The 20,094-nt window shown below is 40.4% G+C and overlaps 2 long non-coding RNA genes across 4 annotated transcripts in view; one reads left to right on the top strand and one right to left on the bottom strand.

Moving 5' to 3' along the window:
- Positions 1-20,094, top strand: part of LOC143646271 (uncharacterized) — a 95,400-nt gene that overhangs the window by 11,207 nt on the left and 64,099 nt on the right. The window lies entirely within an intron of this gene.
- LOC143646272 (uncharacterized) lies at positions 1,454-10,254 on the bottom strand. The gene is made up of 4 exons (XR_013157436.1): positions 10,105-10,254; positions 4,876-4,963; positions 4,398-4,468; positions 1,454-2,079 (listed from the first exon to the last, which is right to left on the bottom strand). It is a non-coding gene; the product is annotated as an uncharacterized LOC143646272 (long non-coding RNA).

Here is a 20,094-nt window from a genome sequence, read left to right on the forward strand (position 1 = left end):
AGGTTGCAGATATTATGGTCAAAGCATTCCCCCCATTCGCATTGTCTCCCTGCCTTTACTGCAGAAGTTCCTTTCCCTTCTATACAATAACCCGTTCCAGTTGTTTCTTCAATAAACCCAACTTTGTTGTTTATTGCACAGGGGTGATTTTGATGCCCATAAAGTTTGAGAACTCCTATCCTAGACAACCACCAAGCTCTCAAACCATTCAGAAGCTGAAAGGGCTCAGAACAATTAGCAGTGTAATTAAATAAAGGTCTACATTCAGAGCAGCTGAGCCAGTTGACTCCCTCCCTCTCTACTGTCGTCTCCACCGAACAGGGTTCGCTAGGACACTTAGCCTCAGGAAAAAGTCCCAGGAATAACTTGCAAAATAAAATACACGTTCTGCTGTGTGGGGAAGGCACTAAATGAGGCTTGGGGCTGGAAAGGAAAGAGAGCAGAGCCTGGAAGAAAGAGAAGGAAAAAAGAAGAGGATTTTCACCTCAAGATAATGTTTATACAATATGACTCTCTGAAGTGGTCATTCCACAAGGGTGATTCCAGAGTTTCCTTGGGGCTAAGGAAACAGTCATATTTCCCAGACAAATAACTGCCATTAGGAGGAAGCTGAGCCTTCTCATCCAAAAGTCAAAACATCTCCTGTGCCATCTGTCCCTTGTCTTGTCCATTATACTCATTTATATTTCAGAGCTCATATTTACCAATAGGTAAATAAAGAATATATTTGGCTATGGAGAAGTTTCGTCCAGTTTAGAGCAGGCAGTGTTTTCTGTAAAGGTTCAGATACCAGCTCTTTTTCACTTTGTAGTCCACATGCCCTCTGTCAGCACTACTCATTTCTACCATTGTAGCACAAAAGCAGCCTTAGACCATGCAAAAATGAGTAAATATGGCTGTTTGGCAATAAAGCATTGCTTACATAAGCTATAGGTGGCAGGCAGGCTGGATCAAGTTCACTGGGCATGATTCACTTAGTTCTAGGGTCTAGAATAGTGTCTCAAGCTCAAAAATGAACAGACAACTAAGAGCTGAACTGTTGAGGAAAACCAATGATATGAAAGAGAAAGAGGTGGGGAGAGAGAAAGAGAGAAGGGGAGTCTAAAAGCTGAATAGAATTAATATGTCAGGAAATGTTGTTATTAGAATAAACAAAAAACAATGTGAAAGAGTTCAACACCCTCAGGTAAAATTCAGGGCATTATACCCACAAAAATAAGCAAGGTACCGTGAAATAAACGGAATTATTGGAAATTTTATATATATGATTACCAAAATAATGTGATAGGATGAATAGCTGAATGAAGTGAACTGGAAGAGCCTTCTAGAATGCAAGGCAAGATGGTGAAGAGAAGAGCACTGTGACAAAAATGTAGAGACATGAAGCTAGTTTCTGAAGTTTGACAGTTGTTTAATAGACATTCCCAAAAAAGAACATAAAAGGAGGGGGATAATCACAGAAATCACAAAGGGGAACATTTTGATTAGTTCATCTACATGAATATGGAAAATATCAGCCCATCAAAAAACATAATAAAATAAATCCCACAAATAAGTTAGCAAGGATGCACAATAGGTAATGTGAAGGGTAAATAGCATTAAACGCAAAAAATTCATGCAAAGTGCTCAGTCGCCTTTGAAGAAAAATGGGTGGAGAACATGAGATAATTTACACAGGGAAACATACACATTACTAGTTAAATTCCAGAGGCACGGCTATGACCATAGACAGCTAACAGAATTTGAGAAAGTCCAGTCAATTTGGGGGCATATGATATCTTACTCCTGGCTGAACTCCTCCCCAAAAGCCCACTAAACTGGGTACCAATGCTTGTGATATGGAAGAAGACCAGTTGCTAAACAGAAGCTTCCTTTCTTTCACCTGTCTTGGGGTGAGCATCATGGAATGAAAGATCTGAGGTTCAAAGTCAGTGGTTCTGAAACTTTAGGAGGTATCCAAATCACCATATTCCTGGACCTTGCCCTCAGAGTTCCTGATTCAGCAGGTCTGAGGCGGAGCCCAAGAATTCACATTTCTAACAAGTTTCCAAGTGATGTTGCTTTTCTGGGCACTTCACTCTGAAAACAAATGATAAAGGTTAGAACTTGGCAAACTTTCTACAAAGAGCCAGATAGTAAATATTTTAGGCTTTGCAAGCTATACAGTTTCTGATGCAGCCACTCCATAACACACTCTACTGTTGTTATGATAGCAGCTACATGTAAGAAAATATGTAATGAATGGGCATGGCTATGTATCAATAAAACTTCACATACAAAAACAAGCAGTGGGCTGGACTTGGCCCTCAATTTTAGTTTGTGAAATCCTGGTACAGATAAACAGGATCCTGATACAAGCACATGCAACGCCATGATGGGGAAATTTTAAAGCATTAGTTCTTAACCTGACACCAGTGAATGGGCTTGTTAATCACTGAATGCCTCTTTCCAAGACACACTTGGAATGTCATTATAGATGGAGTGGCTCTCATTGGAAACTGGCTGGGCAATGAAATGGAGAAAACTAGGAAGCACACCAGAAAGATAAATCAGAGACAAGACACAGAAGAGGTGGCAGTTTTGGTTGTGGAGGCATCTAGCTGAATGGTTGTCATGGAAGCCAGCTATACCAGTTGCATGAGAAACAGCTGAAGGGACCAGGAAGAAGGTTGCTTGATCCTGACAGGTAGCTGCTAATTAACAATCAAAACCTAATTGAGATCAACAGCTGTTTTCTAGTAGAGTTACTAACAGGGAGGCAGAAATGATATGGATCATCCAAGCTCTACAAGGTGCTTTTCAGCATCAGAAAGCTATGAGAGTAGAGCACTATGCCAAGCAAGCAGGGAGATTAAAGCAGGCTGCATTCACTGAGCTACGCAGACAGGCCAGAGAGGGCTGGGTCCAGAGGACCAATTAGGAAGTCTACAGGGGAGCTGGAAGCAGATTAAAGGGTTCTGATGCAGACAGCAATAGAATGTCTATTCACCAGCTCCTGTGGCTGAACCACTGCCTGGTTCTTGTGGAGAGAAGGGCACACTGGTGCAGCTCTCTTAGTTATCACTTGGGCCGTCAGGTTAGACTGGAAATGCTTTCAAAGGCACTATCTGAGCACCTTCCCACACTACTGCATGTAGGAATATCTACTGTGTGTGAGACCCCAGACGCACCACGGGGCTGAACTTGACGACATTGCCATCAGCTGAAGTATGTCGAAAAGCCCTCTATTTGGTATTCTTTCAGTGGTTTTCTTTTTTTAAAGTAGTGTTCGATCTAGTATCTGTGAATGGGCTCCTTTCTTAGAATTACTGGTGACATTGGGAGCTGCCACCAGAAGTGTGGGACAGGACTTAAGGGGAACTAAAGCACTGTAGGTCTTGCTCAACTTGGCTGCATCCTTTTAAGCTGTCAGACATTCTACTGCTTGGAAATCAAAACCTAGTAAAGGCTAGAGGAACATTGTGTAACACCTACTAAGTGCTGGCATTGGACTATGTGCTTTACTTATATTAAGACTTTTAATCCTCACAACACTTGATGATAGATGACTATCATCTCCACTGTACAGATGAGGTAACTGAGATGGAGAGGTTAAGAAATGTGTCCTGGTTTACACAGCTCTAAGTGTTAGAGTTAGGATTTGCACCTTGCAGTCTGGCTTGGGAATCTGTGCTCAGAGCTACTATGTCTGCAGCCCAGCAGTATTATCACATAGAAGCCTGTTAGAAATGCAGAAGCTCAGGCCCTGTCCCGGACATACTGGATTAGGACATGCTTTTAAACAAGGTTCCCAGAAGATCTGGATGTACATCAAAGCTTAAGAAACACTGTGCTATGCTATAATGCCTCTTGTAGATATATGCCACATATGTATATTATTAGGTCATTAATATTAAGAACATAAATCACCTCTCAGTAACAAGGATACACTGTAGTCAGAGTGATACATATTTTTCTCTGTCTTTGTCATGGGGTCTGTTTTCCTGGTTGGCTCCTTTATTGAACAGGGCTTATATTTTTTTCCCCAAGTCTCTCAGCCACAGGCCATTTTCACAGACTGTAGTTCCTTTTGTTTCAGCAAATATTCAGCTGCTATTTTTAAGTGATAATTGCCTCTTAGTCACCACTTAAAAATCTTTTCACTCTTGCCTTAAGTATCTAACTCTGAAGTTCTCCCGGTTAAGTTTGCTTGGTTTGTTTTTAGAGCAACCAGGATCTGCTGCATTTATCTTCCACTGTTACTCCCTCGACTTCTTTCCTGAGTGCCCTGAAATGCCATTTATTGGGAATATACTTAGCAACCAGAACTCTCACACTTTGCAGATGGGTTTGCAAAATGGTACAGCCACTCTGGAAAACAGTTTGAAAGTTTCTTATAAAGTTAAACATTCACTTACCATATAACCCAGCAATCTCACTCCTGGATCTTTACCCTGGCGAAATAACTTATTTATGTTGGCACAAAAACCTGTGTACAAAGGTTTGAAGTAGCTCTTTTAATAATTGCCAAAAATCTGGGATCAATCCAAATGTCCTTCAGTGGGTAAATGGATAAACAAATTGTGGTCCATTCATACAGTGGAATACTACTCAGCAATAACAGGAAGTGAATTACTGATACACTTAATAATACGGACAAATCTTAAAAGCATTATGCTAAGTGAAAAAGCTAGACACAAAAGACTGTGTCCTGTATTGTTCCACTGATATGAAATTCTAGAAAAGGCAACACTCTAGTGATTGAAGGCAGATGGGTGGTGGCCAGAGGCCAGCGGGTGGGAGGAGGGAATTGACCATAAAGGACAGAAGGAAATAGTTTGGACTGATGAAAATGTTCTGTAGCCTGATTGTGGTGGTGCTTACACTACTTCATACATTTGTCAAAACCCATCAAATTGGGCAAGCCCCGCTGGCTCAGCAGGTGGAGTTCTTGCCTGCCATGCCAGAGTTCGATTCCCGGTGCCTGCCCAAGAAAAAAAAAACACCATCAAATTGTATATTTAAAATTAGTGGATTCTATTATATTTAAATTATATCTTAGCTAAGATGACCCAAAATAGAAGAGTCTGGGATTCATCCTGGGTTGATATAAGGGAGGAGAAAAAGGTCATCAGATTCACGGAAACAGCTGGTGATTATCATCATCATAATGATCAAACAATTAAAAAAAAAAAAACAGCCCATTCAAGGACCCAATGCTGGTGGAGGGCTAGTTTGTTCTGTGAATAGTCTGACTAAATTTAGTTCTTAAAGAAAGCAGATTCTAAACATGTTTTCAGTGTCCCGAGGCTTTAGAATCTGAAATGAGTTCTATATAGATGCTATAAACATCTTGTAATTAAGGGGATGCTAACTGTTTGCTGCATTAATGCTAGAAGCTACAAATGCAATGTCAGTGTCTCTAGCCTTTGGAAATCAGGGTCTCTCCTAAGTCCCATTATGAGTCGAACTCCTATCTTGATGGACTCAAGCCCTCATCTCCTTGCCTGGAGGAAGATGCCTTTTGTAAAATCCTCCTCCTAAAATATTTCTGTGAATCCCAAGGGCATGACGTGTTGGTGCAAATCTTCCTGGTAACTGCCCAATCCCCCAACCTTGGACTGCCCAGCCCAGGGTGATAGTCCCACAGAGAAGCTGCTCTGAGACTCTCTTCACACAGCTGTTAACCTCCAACATCATATTTTGAAGGGGGATTTGTCTCAATCCTTCGTGAGGACACCCGGTAAATACCAATGTGGTTTGAGGTCAGAGTTTCATTGCATCTCTTATAAAGTGAGAAGGAAATCATTCCTAGATTTCTGTCACTTTGGGGTTCCTTGGTGTGATTCCTTGAGCCCCAGAGCATTAGAGCCCTTGGAAAAGAGCGCCCTTTCAATTCTCAAAGGCTCTTCTCTTCCTGAAATACAGGCTGGCCTGGGATTAGTTTCAGTCTTAGCTGCTTCGCAGTGCCAGGAACCCGGACTCAATTTCTCTGTTGGGCCCTGCCATTGAAATCTGGCATGCCCCACCTTTTCCCTTGTCATCCTTATCTATCAGGGGACTCCCGTTTCCTGTAATCCAGCTCCCACCAGTGTCACCCCAGTTCACCCTCTATCTGTAAATCTCTGAATCCTACTTTTGGATAGGACAGCCTAAGAGTCTTCTTTGGCTCTGTGAAAATGTGACAATAAATAGATCAAGTGTGCCTTCCAGAGATTTCTGCTCAGCCATGAACTCCTATTACACCACAACTGTTCTCCAAATATACTTTGCCTTTTATCATAAAGTGAATGTTTTGTAGTTCTATGGATTATGTTCCAGAATTGAAAAGACAGCTGAACAACTGGGTTCCGAAAAGGCATGAGCCTGAAGAGTGAGGCTCCAAGGAGCATAAATGAAAGTGCTCTCTGTAGGATGACAGTATGGGGATGAAGCAGTTGCAACCATTTTCATTTCCTTTCCTTTTCCTAAATTGTGAAATATTTCAAACATGAGACAAAAATATAGGAAATAATGTAATAAACAACTGTATCCAAAACCTGTATCCATTATCAAATCATCCATATGTTGCTAGATTGGCTTAAATAAAATATTATATATGTACCCCATGAGAACTCCTGTGCTTAAATATAGATACAAATTCTTTGCAGCTCCTTCAATCAAGAAACTATTTCTCAATTCCTTGAATCTGGGCTAGTGTCAAGACTTGTTTTGAGAACTAGGATGTGGCAGCAGTGATCCTGTATGATTTCTAAGTCTTGACCTCAAGGAGAAGCCTCACAGCTTGCTCTCTCACCTCTTCCACCTTGTCAACAAGACAAAAGGCTAATCTCCTTGAGGATGATAAATTTCTTGGAGAGAGAGACCTGGTAGAGATAGTGATCCAGCCACCCAAGCTGAAGCCCACAACATGTGAATGAGGACCCCTGAGGCCAGACAGCTGCAGTTGACAAACCAATGGACCAAAGATGTATGAGTGAGCACGTGGGGCAGAGATGAGCTATCCCAGCTCAGCCCAACCCACAGAATCATGAGCAAATAAATGGTTGTGGTTGCAAGCCACTAAACTTTGGGTGGCCTGTTATGCAGCAATAGATAACTGAGACACTCTGTCTACACTCTTTAAACTCATTCTCCTATATCCCTCCCTCCTAAATGGTAACTACTATCATTCCAATGCACATTTTTAGAATTTTACTACATATTTGTGTTTCCTCTAAAAATATGTAGTATCCCTTTGCAGTTCTTTAAATCCTACATGAATGGCATTAAGCTATGTGCATTATTCTGTGACTTCCTTTTTGTACAACATTATTATACTGAGATTTATGAAGGTTTGTTTCTTAGCTTCATTTCATTCATTTTCACTACTGTGTAGTATTCCATTGTATAAACAAACTACAATTCTTCCCTTCCTTCCTCTCTGATGAATATGGTGGTTTGGCATATTGGTATCTAATTCCTCCTTCTTCCAGCAGGCCTTCCTGTATACAGATGTTTGAAAAATAAACCCATTTCTAAGACTTCCTTGGAGATAGTGATGAGGATGTGATTTCAATTTGGACCATTTAAGTGCACTTCATGAGGTTTAGGAGACAGGGAATGAGGGAGAGGCTGTGCTCCTACTGTCTCTGTGAGCAAGCAGAGCTTGTGGAGGGGTCAGGTGTCCTGCAGCAGTGCTAGAACCCCCCGTGTCCAGGCACTGGCTTCATGCGTGCTAAGAAGCAGGGCATGCTGCCTCCATTCTGCTTGTGCAGACTGTAACAGGGGCAGCTTGGTTTTGGAGGTGGTAGTGGCCAAAGTGTCCTGGGTGGAGCAGTTTCCTGAACCTGCCACTTTCTGAATATGTTTTGTAGGTCATAGAAATGGCTGCAGTTCCCTTGGTGATCCAATTCTGCACTGTGATACTCCTATTGATGGAAATTTGTTTTGCCTGTTCTCAGGCTTGTGTCTCTCTTCCCAAGAACCAAGTTGCTGATTTCGACTGTGCTTGGCTGTGCTGCTGTGCTTCAAGCTGCAGGTATGGCAGAGCTGAGATTTCTTGCTGAGGGTGGACTCCTGTCTGCTCCATGTGTGCTCATTTAAGGGCCCAGGCTGAAGGAGAGGCAGGTACATGGGGAGAAACTCTTCATAGTAATGGCAAAAGTGCAAGTGCACCAGCAATTTTTTTTTTTTTTTTAGTTTCTAAATTTTTTTTTATTTTCAAAAAAATCTCAAACATATAGAAAAGCTGAACCGTACAGGCTTGTTTTAGTTTCCTCTTCGCTAAAGCAAATACAGCACAATGGGTGTTCTTAAATAACAGGAATTTGTTGGCTCTCAGTTTTGCAGCTAGGAGGAATCCAAAATCAAGGCATCTTCAAGATGGTGTTTTTCCTTGAAGACTGGGTGCTCTGGGGCTGGCTACTGGTGAGCTTTGGTCCTCAGCTTTTCTATCACATGGTGGCCTATCCTGTTTTCTCCTTTCTCTACTGGGTTCTGCTGATGTTCAGCTTCTGGCAGCTCCCTCTGGCTTCTCTCTGTGACCTTCCCTATAACAGGATTAGGACTCAACCTGAGTCAGGTGAGCCACACCTTCACTGAAGACACAGTACCATAAGGTCCTATTTATAAGGATTCGCATCCACAGGAATGGATTAAGTTTAAGAACATGGTTTTCAGGGATGCATAGCTTGAAGTCAACACAAGGAATATGAACTTAACTTTTCTCTGAACCACTTGAGACTAAGTGCCAACCTACTCTTATCACATCAGCTCCAAAATTTAATGTGTATTTCTAATAAACAAGAACTTCTGCTATAGAAAGTGTACTCAAAATCAGGAACTTGAAACTGAGTCTAATCCTCAGACTCCATCCAAATTTAGTGATTATTCTAATAATGTACTTTTTAGCAAAGGATTAAGTTTAGAGTTACCCATTATATTTAGTTGTCCTTTCTCTTTATTCTCCTTCGGTCTGGAAGAGGTTCTTCTTTGACTTTCATGACCTTGAAATGCTTGAAGATTATAGGCAGGTTATTTTGTAGCATGCCCCTCAATTTGGGTTTGCCTGATTTCATGATTACATTCCAGTTAAGCTCCTTTAGCAGGAATATCATAGAAGTGCTGCTGTGTTCTTCTTGCAGCCTCTTAGGTAGCAGATGATTTCAATTTGACCCGTTACTGATAATGTTCACTTGGATTGCTTGATTAAAGTGGTGTCTGCCAGGCTTCACTTTGCAAAATTACTCTTTGTTCCTTGGTAGTCAATAATATTTAGAGGGGAGATAGTTTGAAACTATGTAAATATGCTGTTCCTCTTCAAGCTTTCTCTCCCTGTCTATCCATCTAGTCATGCATCCATCATTTATGTGTATCTATCTACGACTCATGATTTCCTACTTTATTCAATGGATATATTATTTTATTATTATTATTTATACAGACCTCAATTTGTCACCGATTTTGCCATGGAGGCCCCTTCAGACTGACTTATGTGTCTTTTTTGCATGCCCCCATCATTCTCTGAGCACTTCTCTGCTTTCTGTATAAGATGTCCTGTTTATCTTGTACTTCTCTGTCCTGAGCCCTGGACTTAGCCATTTCTCCAAGAAGTCCTGGTTCTTTTAGTAAAGGATACTATTAAACAGCCAAGATTGCCATAGGTGTTCACAATGTCATTAAAGTGTTGCTGTTTTCAGGCCCTTCCATCCTCTCAGAAGATAGGGCTAGGCTCCCCTTCTTAATATATTCACTTATCTTCTCATTTCCCCTGCATGTAAGGACTCCATTGCTATCCCTGTCTGCGCCCATCACATACGCCTTCCTCACCCGCTGCCTGTGACATTCTCTGCCAGATCATCACCACATGAAACCCCTCCAACCCCCCTCCAGGCTTCAGCACATCATTCTAGGCTGCTCTCTGCCCCCACCAGATACCCTCCTGACTCCACTTTCTGGGCTGCTCCCTGCATGGGCACCTTTTTCACCATGCTGGGACCATGATAACCCCATGCAGATGCCCTTCTCATGCTGCTTGGACTCCCTACTCCAAAGCCCTCCTGGCCCACTCCTCCTTCTTCCTGCTCAAGTTCCCAACACCTCGCACTGCCCCTCTTTCCACACCCAGGTGGTCACTCTCCTCACCCTGCTCAGTCTCTGGGTGAAGCGGAAAGAACGGAAAGGGGAAGGCAAGGGACAGGAAGGGAAGGGAGAGGACAAGAAGGAGAAGGAGAGGACAGGAAGGGGAGGGGAGAGGACAGGAAGGGGAGAGGACAGGAAGGGGAGGGGAGAGGACAGGAAGGGGAGGGGAGAGGACAGGAAGGAGGAGGAGAGGACAGGAAGGAGGAGGAGAGGACAGGAAGGGGAGGGGAGAGGAAGAGGAAGGGGAGAGGACAGGAAGGGGAGGGGAGAGGACAGGAAGGAAGGGGAGAGGACAGGAAGGGGAGGGGAGAAGACGGAAGGGGAGAGGACAGGAAGGGGAGGGGAGAGGACAGGAAGGGGAGAGGACAGGAAGGGGAGAGGACAGGAAGGGGAGGGGAGAAGACAGGAAGGGGAGAGAACAGGAAGGGGAGGGGAGAGGACAGGAAGGGGAGAGGACAGGAAGGGGCGGAGAGAGGACAGGAAGGGGAGAAGACAGGAAGGGGAGAAGACAGGAAGGGGAAAGGGAGAGGACAGGAAGGGGAGAGGACAGGAAGGGGAGAGGACAGAAAGGGGAGAGGACAGGAAGGGGAGGGGAGAGGACAGGAAGGGGAGGGGAGAGGACAGAAAGGGGAGGGGAGAGGACAGGAAGGAAGGGGAGAGGATAAGAACGTAGGGGAGAGGACAGGAAGGAAGGGGAGAGGGGAGGAGAGGGAAGGGAGAGGGAGGAAAAGAGAAGCAACGGAATTTTTAATCATACTTCTTTCTCTATTCTTGAAAACTTGAATGACTACTTCCTTCTCTTGTATATGGAGCTATTTGTGTTCTATTTCTCTTTACTGAATAGTCTCTTCAGGTTACTGCTAAAACCTCTTTCCCTCAAGCTTCTTTTCACCTACAGTTCCCCTCTGAATCTGTTTCCCTGACAAATTTCTCCCAATAACTCTAAATCCTACTGAAATTATGCTCTCCAGGGACAATGACCTGCCAATTATCTATCTGTTAGCTGCCTTGAAGGATTTTCCTTCCTCCATTTGTTATTAAAGACTATCATCTCCATCCCGAAAGTCTCTTCTCCTTTGTTTCCTGGATAGTATGCTCTTTGTTTCTCACCCTCACCCCCTCTTCAAACTCTCCATCCTTTTCTTTCTCCTCTGCTAGCAGCTCTTCCTCTGCTCCCAGTATTGGGCGGACATTTGCTAGAAGTTACTGGACTTCTTCTCTTTCCTTATATTTGCTCCCTATGAAATTTTATTTTGTCAGTTCCTGGTCTCTTTCCTAGCTGGATGATTCCCAAATTGGCACCACAGGTTTGACCTCTCTCCTATACTGAAGGCTATTTCTCCATGGTTACTATGAGCTATTTTTCTGTCCCCCAGGATTCTCAAATTCAAAATTTATTCAATGCTTCAAATGTATATTTGCCTTTTAGATCTTGTTGGAAGTAAAAAGAAGTGCAAACACAGTACTGATATTTTTATTTTTCCTGTGTAATTACCCTCTCTGGGGATCTTTATTTCTTCATGTGGCTTTGACTTAGTGTCTACTGTTCTTTCCTTTCAATCTGCAGAAATGTTTTTAGCTTCTCTTGTAGGGCCAGTCTAGTGGTGATAAAGTCCCTCAGCTTTTGTTTATCCAAGAATGTCTTAATCTTTCCCCCATTAAAAAAATATATATATCATATATAGAATTCTTGACTGGCAATATTTACTTTTAGCACTTTGAATATGTCATCTCACTGCCCTCTTGCTCTAGGCTTTTGGATGAGAAATTGGCATTTAATCTTATTAAAGTTTCCTTGTACATAACACACTGCTTCTCTCTTGCAGCTCTCAGAATTCTCTCATTATCTTTGCCATAGTTTGCCAAAGTTTGATTAAAATATGCCTTGGTATGGGTTTATTCAGACTTATCCTGTTTGGAATTTGTTGAGCATCTTGGATGCATATATTCATGCATTTCATTACATTTGGGATGTTTTCAGCCATTAGTTCTTTGAATAACCTCGCTTCCCCATTCTCTCTTCACCTTCTGAGACTCCCATGGTTTTTATATTGGTATGCTTGATGGTCTCTGTGCCAGTTTGAAAGGATGTGTGTACCTTAGAAAAGCTGTGTTTTAATCCTAATCCCATTTTGTAAAGGCAGCTGTTTCTTCTAATCCCTATTCAGTACTGTATGCTTGAAACTTTAATTAGGTCATCTGTGGCGATGTGACTCACTCAGGAGTGCTTGTTAAGCTGGATTAGGTGGAGATATGTCTCCATCCATGCCAGGTGGGTCTTGATTACTTTACTGGAATCCTACAAAAGAGGAAACATTTTGGAGAAAGTAAGAGATTCAGAGAGAGCAGAGAAGAATGACATAGTGACAAGAAGCAGAGAGTCTACTAGCCAGTGACCTTTGGAGATGAAGAAGGGAAGCATCTCCTGGGAAGCTTCATGAAACAAGAAGCCAGGAGAGAAAGCTAGCAGATGATGGTGTGCTCACCATGTGCCTTTCCAGATGAGAGAGAAACCCTGACCGTGTTCACCATGTGCCTTCTCACTTGAGAGAGAAACCCTGAACTTCATCAGCCTCCCTGAATCAAGTTATCTTTTCCTGGATACCTTAGATTGGGCATTTCTATAGACTTTTTAAATTGGGACATTTTCTTGACCTTAGAACTGTGAACTAGCAACTTATTAAATTCCCTCTTTGATCTTTGAAAGCCATTCTGTTTCTGGTATATTGCATTCTGGCAGCTAGCAAACTAGAACAGTCTCCCACGAGTTCCTCAAACTCTGTTCACTTCTCTTCATTTTTTCTTCCTTCTACTCCTCAGACTGGGTGATTTCAATGGTCTTATCTTCAAGTTCACTGATTCTTTCTTCTATTAGCTCAATTCTTCTGTTAAATCCCTCCAGGGCATTGTAAATTTCTTTTACTGTATTCTTCAGCTATTTCATGATTTTCATTATTTCTGTCTCTCTATTGCCTGCTCTTTGTGTTCATCTATGATTTTCCTGATTTCCTTTAGTTCTTTGTCCATGTTTTCCTTTAGTTTTTTAAACATATTAGGGCCATTTTTAAAAGTCCTGTCTGGTATGTCCCAGGTCTGTCTTCCTAATCAATGATTTCTAATGCTTTAAACTTCTTTTCCTGAGCTATCACATCCTCTTTCTTTGTATGTTTTGTGACCTTTTGTTGAAACCTAGACATTTTGATACCTTAACATGATATTTCTGGAATTTAGACTCTAAACCATTTGTGCTTTAAGTTTGTATCCAGCTAGAGTTATGATGGAGCTTTCCTTGAAAGCCAGGCACTAACAAAAAAGAAAAAGAAGGAAAGAAAGAAAACACATTTCTCAATGTTTGCATATTGACCTGTACAATTGCTCTTCTTCAGGGTTTATCCATACAATGAGTTTAGAGAACAGCTCCAAACCAAAGCATAGGGGCCTCTCTAATCCTTTCTGCACATGAGTCTTATCTTCAGCATGCATGTGTGGCCCCAGGAGTTCTCCTATTTACATGGTACCAAATGTCCTGTCTTCTCTAGGAAACAGTTTCCTCATGGTCCTGCACACTGCACTGTATGTTGTATAGACAGCAATCTTTTGCCCCAGGCAGTACAACTTGATACTCTCTCATAGTGTGCTATAGGAGAGTTCCTTATGGTGCCTTCTACATTCAGGGCAAGTTCTGGGATGGTGGGTCCTCAGGCCACCACCACACAGATTGGGCCAGATGTGTATGTTCCCAGTAAGTTCACAAGGCTTACTCTGCTCTCTCTGTAACTGGAACTTGGGATTTTCACTGTTTGCATAGGCCAGCTCTGCATTGAGTCATTGAGGGGAGGGTGAGGAGCCATCCAAGGTGCAAAGAGATAATACTGCTTTTAAGTAGCATTTCTCTTGATTTGGTACTTACCCTTCTACTTCAGTCCTTTAACTATTTTTCTAGAATTTTGAGGAAGATGTTTCTGTCAATTTTTGTATGTTGGTCAAAGCTTCTGTGGGGTGGCAGAGCCCTATGATCATCTCACTCTGCCATTTTGAATGGGGAAGGTGAATTTATATGTTTTTAATATACATTCATCTAGCAACTGCAAATAAGAGCTTTGTTCTGAGCTGCTACCTTCAGTAGAAGAATTGGTTATTATTGTAAGGGGTTTTAGCATGGGGTCCAGGCTTCAAGAAGTTGATGAACTACCTGAAATTTTATCCAAAGTTTGTTGTTATTTTGAAGTCATACATGTTCCTGGGGTCAAGGTATATAGCTTTCATTAGATCCTCAAAGTGATGTGTGAAAATGCAATAAAGTTTAATATATAACATTAAAAAAAATACAATTTAAAATCATTCATGACTTGTCATTACTAACTCCAATGGTGATATGCTACCAAAGCTGATCTTATTGGCTCCAAACAATTTAAATTTTTTTCCCAAAATTGATCATTTATCAATGAAGGAATGAAACAGAGGATTCACTGCTTTCTCATTTTATTGTGTGATCATTTATTTCTGTGGCTTCATAAAGATTTCCCCTATTCACTAGAAATAACTTGGGATTTTGAAAAATCCCCTCCTAAATCAACAAAATGATTTTTTGCCTTTTTGTTTTGTTTTGTTTTATAGGAGATCTTAATTGTCTTTAAACAAAAATTTCACTTGATAAAAAAAGCATTTTCCAGAATACACATCTTTTTGTAATTTATGATTCTCTTATAGGATTCTGGTCAAACTGATGGCACTTGATATTCTTTCCTGCTCAGATGGATCTTCTTAAGAGATTTAAAGCTTTAACATGAAAAATGGGTCAAATGCTGATGTTACTATATGATCTCAAATTCTTGGACTAAAAAATACAAAACCTCCTAATTTAGTGGGATATAATAAAATATTCCAGCATTTGACCTTGCATAAACTAAACATGTAAATAATTGCTCTAATGAATACAAGTGGCCTCAGATCAAATAATTACTATTAATAATAGATATATAAACAGGTCTTTGGACTTGCCTATTGTTCCTCACTCTTCTGAATAATAGCTTTCTAATCTTGGCTTTTTTGTTCAGCTTAATTCATGTCCCAAATCCTCACTATCCTGGCTTTTTCAGCACAGAATGAAATTTCCTTTCACTAAATTACAATAAGTGTCTCATGCATAACAGAAAACATAAAGACCTCATCTCCTCCTACCTATCCCTCCAATCCTACATATTACTTTTAAAGGAACCACCCTCTTCTCAGCCTCAAATTTGATTCATCCTCCTCTCCCTCAGGCCAACATTACATAGACACTCAGTAAGAGAGATCTAAAGAGTTTGCTTTTGTTATATATTTGAAAATCTACTGTTTCCCCACCTTACTTCCTGCATTGTTCAATCTCTTTTTTTCCTATTGTCTATTCAGTTGTATTAGACCTTCTGATCTTCCTACCACTTATTTCTTCCCACTTCAGTCCACATGACACAACTTTACAGCTAATTCTTAATACCTGATAGCTCACTTAAATTTTCTGTTGTTTAAAATTCTGCAGTGGTTCCTTATTGCCTAATAAGGGCTCTACTATATGCCACAATATGCTTTTACAGCCTCACCTTCTACCATTCCTCCTTCTACCACTTCACCCAGATGATATTATTTTGCTCTCTGTACCTATATTCTTAATTTTCAACTTGCAGTATCTTTTCCACCTCTCAACTCTCATAGTATTATGCACTGTGATAATTTTCTGCCGGGTATTATCTCTCTCTCTCTCTATTTTTTTTTTTTTTTACCTTACCACTTTACTCATTTGTGAGTTCTTTCATATAGTAAAATTCATCATTCAGTCAGGGGTTCAGAGATGAATAAGAAAGGCCTTCCTAATCTCTTTACACAGTTAATGCTCAAAAGGTATTTGTTGAATTAAATTTCTAATGGTTTTCAATCAGATATATATAAAAGAAGAATTTTATTAAGTTGAGTTTGATCATACTTAGTATCTTTCATATTTATTTTAACTGCAAGTCTTCTGTAAAGAGAGGGGCCTAGTCTTATTTATCCTTTGTATTTTCCAGATCATACTCTACAGGTAGGAATACAAAGAATTTTTAACAAATCCACTTTGGTTGAATGATTGAAAGCTTCATTTTCTTCCATTTATGTGATGTAATATGAACTGAGCCCATCATGTACAATCAGTAAGTTAGATTGACTTTGTAAGGGAGGTAAAATCCTGAACTGATTGCATACTCTTATGCAGGCAGGGCCTTTGCTAGTATTAATTTTTTTAGTTTTGCAATTGGAATTTTCTGAAGCCAAAATAGCATTTAAAGTGAGTTAACCTGTCATTCTACCCTTTAAATACTCAAATATTGTTTTACTTCCTGTTTTGCTATCAAGACATTCAGTATTAAAGACTGATTTAAATGGCAGAAAGAATTCCAAAATATTTGTATATATTTCTGCTATTCAGTATTAGCTTAGCTTTCTTCATAAGATTCATTTACATGATTTAACATAAACAAAGATAAGTAAATATAAAGATTTTAAATAGAGATCATAGAATCAATTCAATAACAATACTGAATAGCTAATATATAAAAACATTGGACACAGTGGGAGAATACTGCCCTCATGGAGGTTATGTATTAATGTACAAATCAGGTATTTTGTTCTTATGTGTTACTGCGAATGTATATGGGAAAATGTGAAATTAAATTGCCTTAATACCAAAGAAATTTGTGATATCTATTGCTAAAACCTATTCCAAATGAAGTGATACCTGTAAAGCACTTAACAGAGTGACTGACACAGAGCAGATGATGAATAAATGTTGATTACCCTTCCCCTAATAGTTAAGAATAGAGTTCATCAACTGTTTATAGTAGAGTGAATGGAAAATTCCTACTGGAAATTTCCACTTGGCCAAGAGGAACCAAATTATGTTAAACTTCCTTTGCATGGACACAGAAGTAAAATATATCATGAAATAGATAAAATGAAACAAATAAAACTTTAAATTATAAACTTTTGAAGCTATTGTGAAATTATGAGAAATCTAAAGCAGGAAAGACAATGCTTAAAAAATGTATTATATGGGGCGGGCCGTGGTGGCTCAGCGGGCAAGAGTGCTTGCCTGCCATGCCGGAGGACCCCGGTTCGATTCCCGGCCCCAGCCCATGTAAAAAACAAACAAACAAACAAAATATAATAAAACAAGAAAATGTTTAAAGATGTTTCCCTTTCTTCCTCCCTTCCTTCCTTCCATCCTTCCTTCCTTCTCTCTGTCTTTCCTTCCCTTCCTCCCTCTAAAAAAAAAAATAAAAAAAAAAAATAAAAATAAAAATGTATTATAAATACTTCCGAGGATAACTAAAAACTCCTAACATGATGAAAGCAGATTTGCAATAAACATATAGAAGTTGATTGATATTGCATGAAAAATAACTGACTATTATGCTTTGATGGTTAAGTTAATGTGTCACCTTGGCCAGGATATAGTGCCCTGTTATTTGGTCAAGTAAGCTTTGGTCTGATTCTTACTGTGAGGATATTTTGAGGACTTAAATCATCACTTAGTTGGGTGCATCTACACCTGAATACATCTACAGTCAAAGGAAGAACTTGCCTTCAATAATGAGAGAAGTCTCACCCGATGAATTAAAAGCTTTAAAAACAAAGTGATTTCAGCAATCAAGAGGGAGAATTTCCCTTCTCTACTTCAACCAACCAGCTTCTCCTGGGGAATTCATCTAACACCTTCATTGAGGTTCCCAGCTTGTGTCCTGCCCTATGGAATTTAGATTTGCCCATCTCACAGTCATGTTAGCCAATTCCTATAAAAATCTCATAATATTTACATCATATATGTATATGTATGTGTGTGTGTGTGTGTGTCCTGTCAACTGTTTCCCCTAAAGAATGCTGGCTAATACAGGTCTTGGTACTGAGAGTGGGGTCGGTCATGAGAAGAATTAGAAGTGTCTTGCAAACCAACTACCTCAGGTCATTGTGTTGCAGTTTCACAGGATTAATCTTTTCAACTGGAAGTATGAGGGCTTTTTCTTCAGGGGAGTTGGATACAGGCTTATCAGGTACAGCGGGGTTAATTTCCTCAGATGGAAGATGGATGTCTGATTCACAGGGCAGGCTAGAGATCAGGTAGGTGGATTCTCATGGAAGACAGGAGATGGGATGGCTGATTCCTCAGGGCACACCATTACAGGTTTATCTGGCAAAGATTCAGAAGAATCTAGGGTTTTGATGCCCACATCATTATTATTATCAACCCAGTTCAATTTTCAGGATTCTATTCCTTTCCATCAATGCCCTCACTTTAACAGCAGACAGCCTAAAAAGTTGAGAATTCAGTGTATGGTTATAATTCAGCCACTTGCACAATGAGACTCTGGGTCTGATTTTCCGAAATCTCAAGTCTGTGGGTACACAAAAGAAGACGTTCTTCCAGGACAAATAGAAATTTTTTTGTTCTTCATACAGTACTTAGGTTGGGAATTTGAAGCCTTGAGTGAATCTCTTTCTTTTACAACTGTACCCAGCATATTTAGGAACAACCAGCTAACATTATTATGCTTTTTAACTACACAAAACACTGTTAAGGTGTCAAAAGCATTCTTACCTAGACCCTTGCCCCTTATAAGTAACTGCATTTGAGTAGCTGTATCCAGTGGTGATATTTTGTGTATCTCTATTGCCTAGTCATGCCATAGACTATCAGTGTCAGCTTGATTGTTGGAAATAGAGTCATTAGTCCTTCGAATCTAATCAATTTAGAGAACAAATTCCAAAAACCTCAGAACCAATTCATAAATCTTATCTGTTTTAGTTTGCTAGCTGCCAGAATGCAACACACCAGAGATGGATTGGCTTTTGATAAAAGGGGATTTATTTCATTAGTTCTTCAGAGGAAAGGCAGCTAACTTTCAATTGAGGTTATTTCTTATGCAGGAAGACACAGGGTGTCTGACCTTCTCTCCAGGTCTCTGGGTTCCAACAACTTTACCCGGAGTGATTCCTTTCTGCATCTCCAAAAGCCTGAGCTGAGCTGCGAGTGCTAAGATGAGGTATGCTGAGTTGCTTGGGCTGTTCTATGTTGAGTTTCTCATTTAAACACAAGCCTATTAAGTCAAAAATCATTCGTTGCAGCAGGCATGCCTCCTAGCTGACTGCAGATATAATCAGCAACAGATGAGGTTCCCATGCCATCGGCTCATGTCCACAGCAATATAACTCGGTATCTTCACCTGGCCAAGTTGACAACTGAATCTAACTACCACATCATCCTATTGGTTCTGTTTCCCTAGAGAGCCCTAACTAATACAGGTTTTGGTATCAGGAGTGGGATGGGTCATGAGAAGAATTTTGTCTTCTTAAGGCATTCCATTGCAGCTTCATTGGGTAGAACAGTATTAATCTCTCCAGATGGAGACGTGAGGGCTATTTTTATAGTTACAGGTTTATCAGGCAGGATTAATATTTTCAGGGATTTTAGGCATGGGCTCAAAACATGAACTTCCACTCACCAAGGCTGACCTGGCTATAGCCACTGCTGAGTGCCCAGTCTCCCAGAAGCAAAGACAAACAACCAGTCTCTGAGATGGCACCATTCCCTGAGGTGATTAGCCTGCTACCTGGTTGGTTATGGAAGGGTTGGCTATGCCCCTTCATGGAAGGGGCAGCATTTTGTTCTAAATAGAACACAAACATATTCTAGATATGGGTTTACCCTCTTTGCATGCAATGCTTCTACCAACTGCCATCCATAGACTTACAAAATGCCTTGTCCACTGTCATGGTGGTGTGAACCCATTTCACAGCTAATGAAGTACAGGAATGGGCACATGCTCATGTAATTCACTGGTTTTACTATGTTTCTCATCACCCTAAACAGCTGGATTGATAGAATGGTGGAATTACTTTTTTTTTTTTTTAACTTTTTTATTGTATAGTATAACATATATACAAAGCAAAGAAATAAAAAAGCAATAGTTTTCAAAGCACTCT

Source organism: Tamandua tetradactyla, chromosome 9 (genome assembly GCF_023851605.1).
Source record: "Tamandua tetradactyla isolate mTamTet1 chromosome 9, mTamTet1.pri, whole genome shotgun sequence".
NCBI classification, from domain to species: Eukaryota; Metazoa; Chordata; class Mammalia; order Pilosa; family Myrmecophagidae; genus Tamandua; species Tamandua tetradactyla.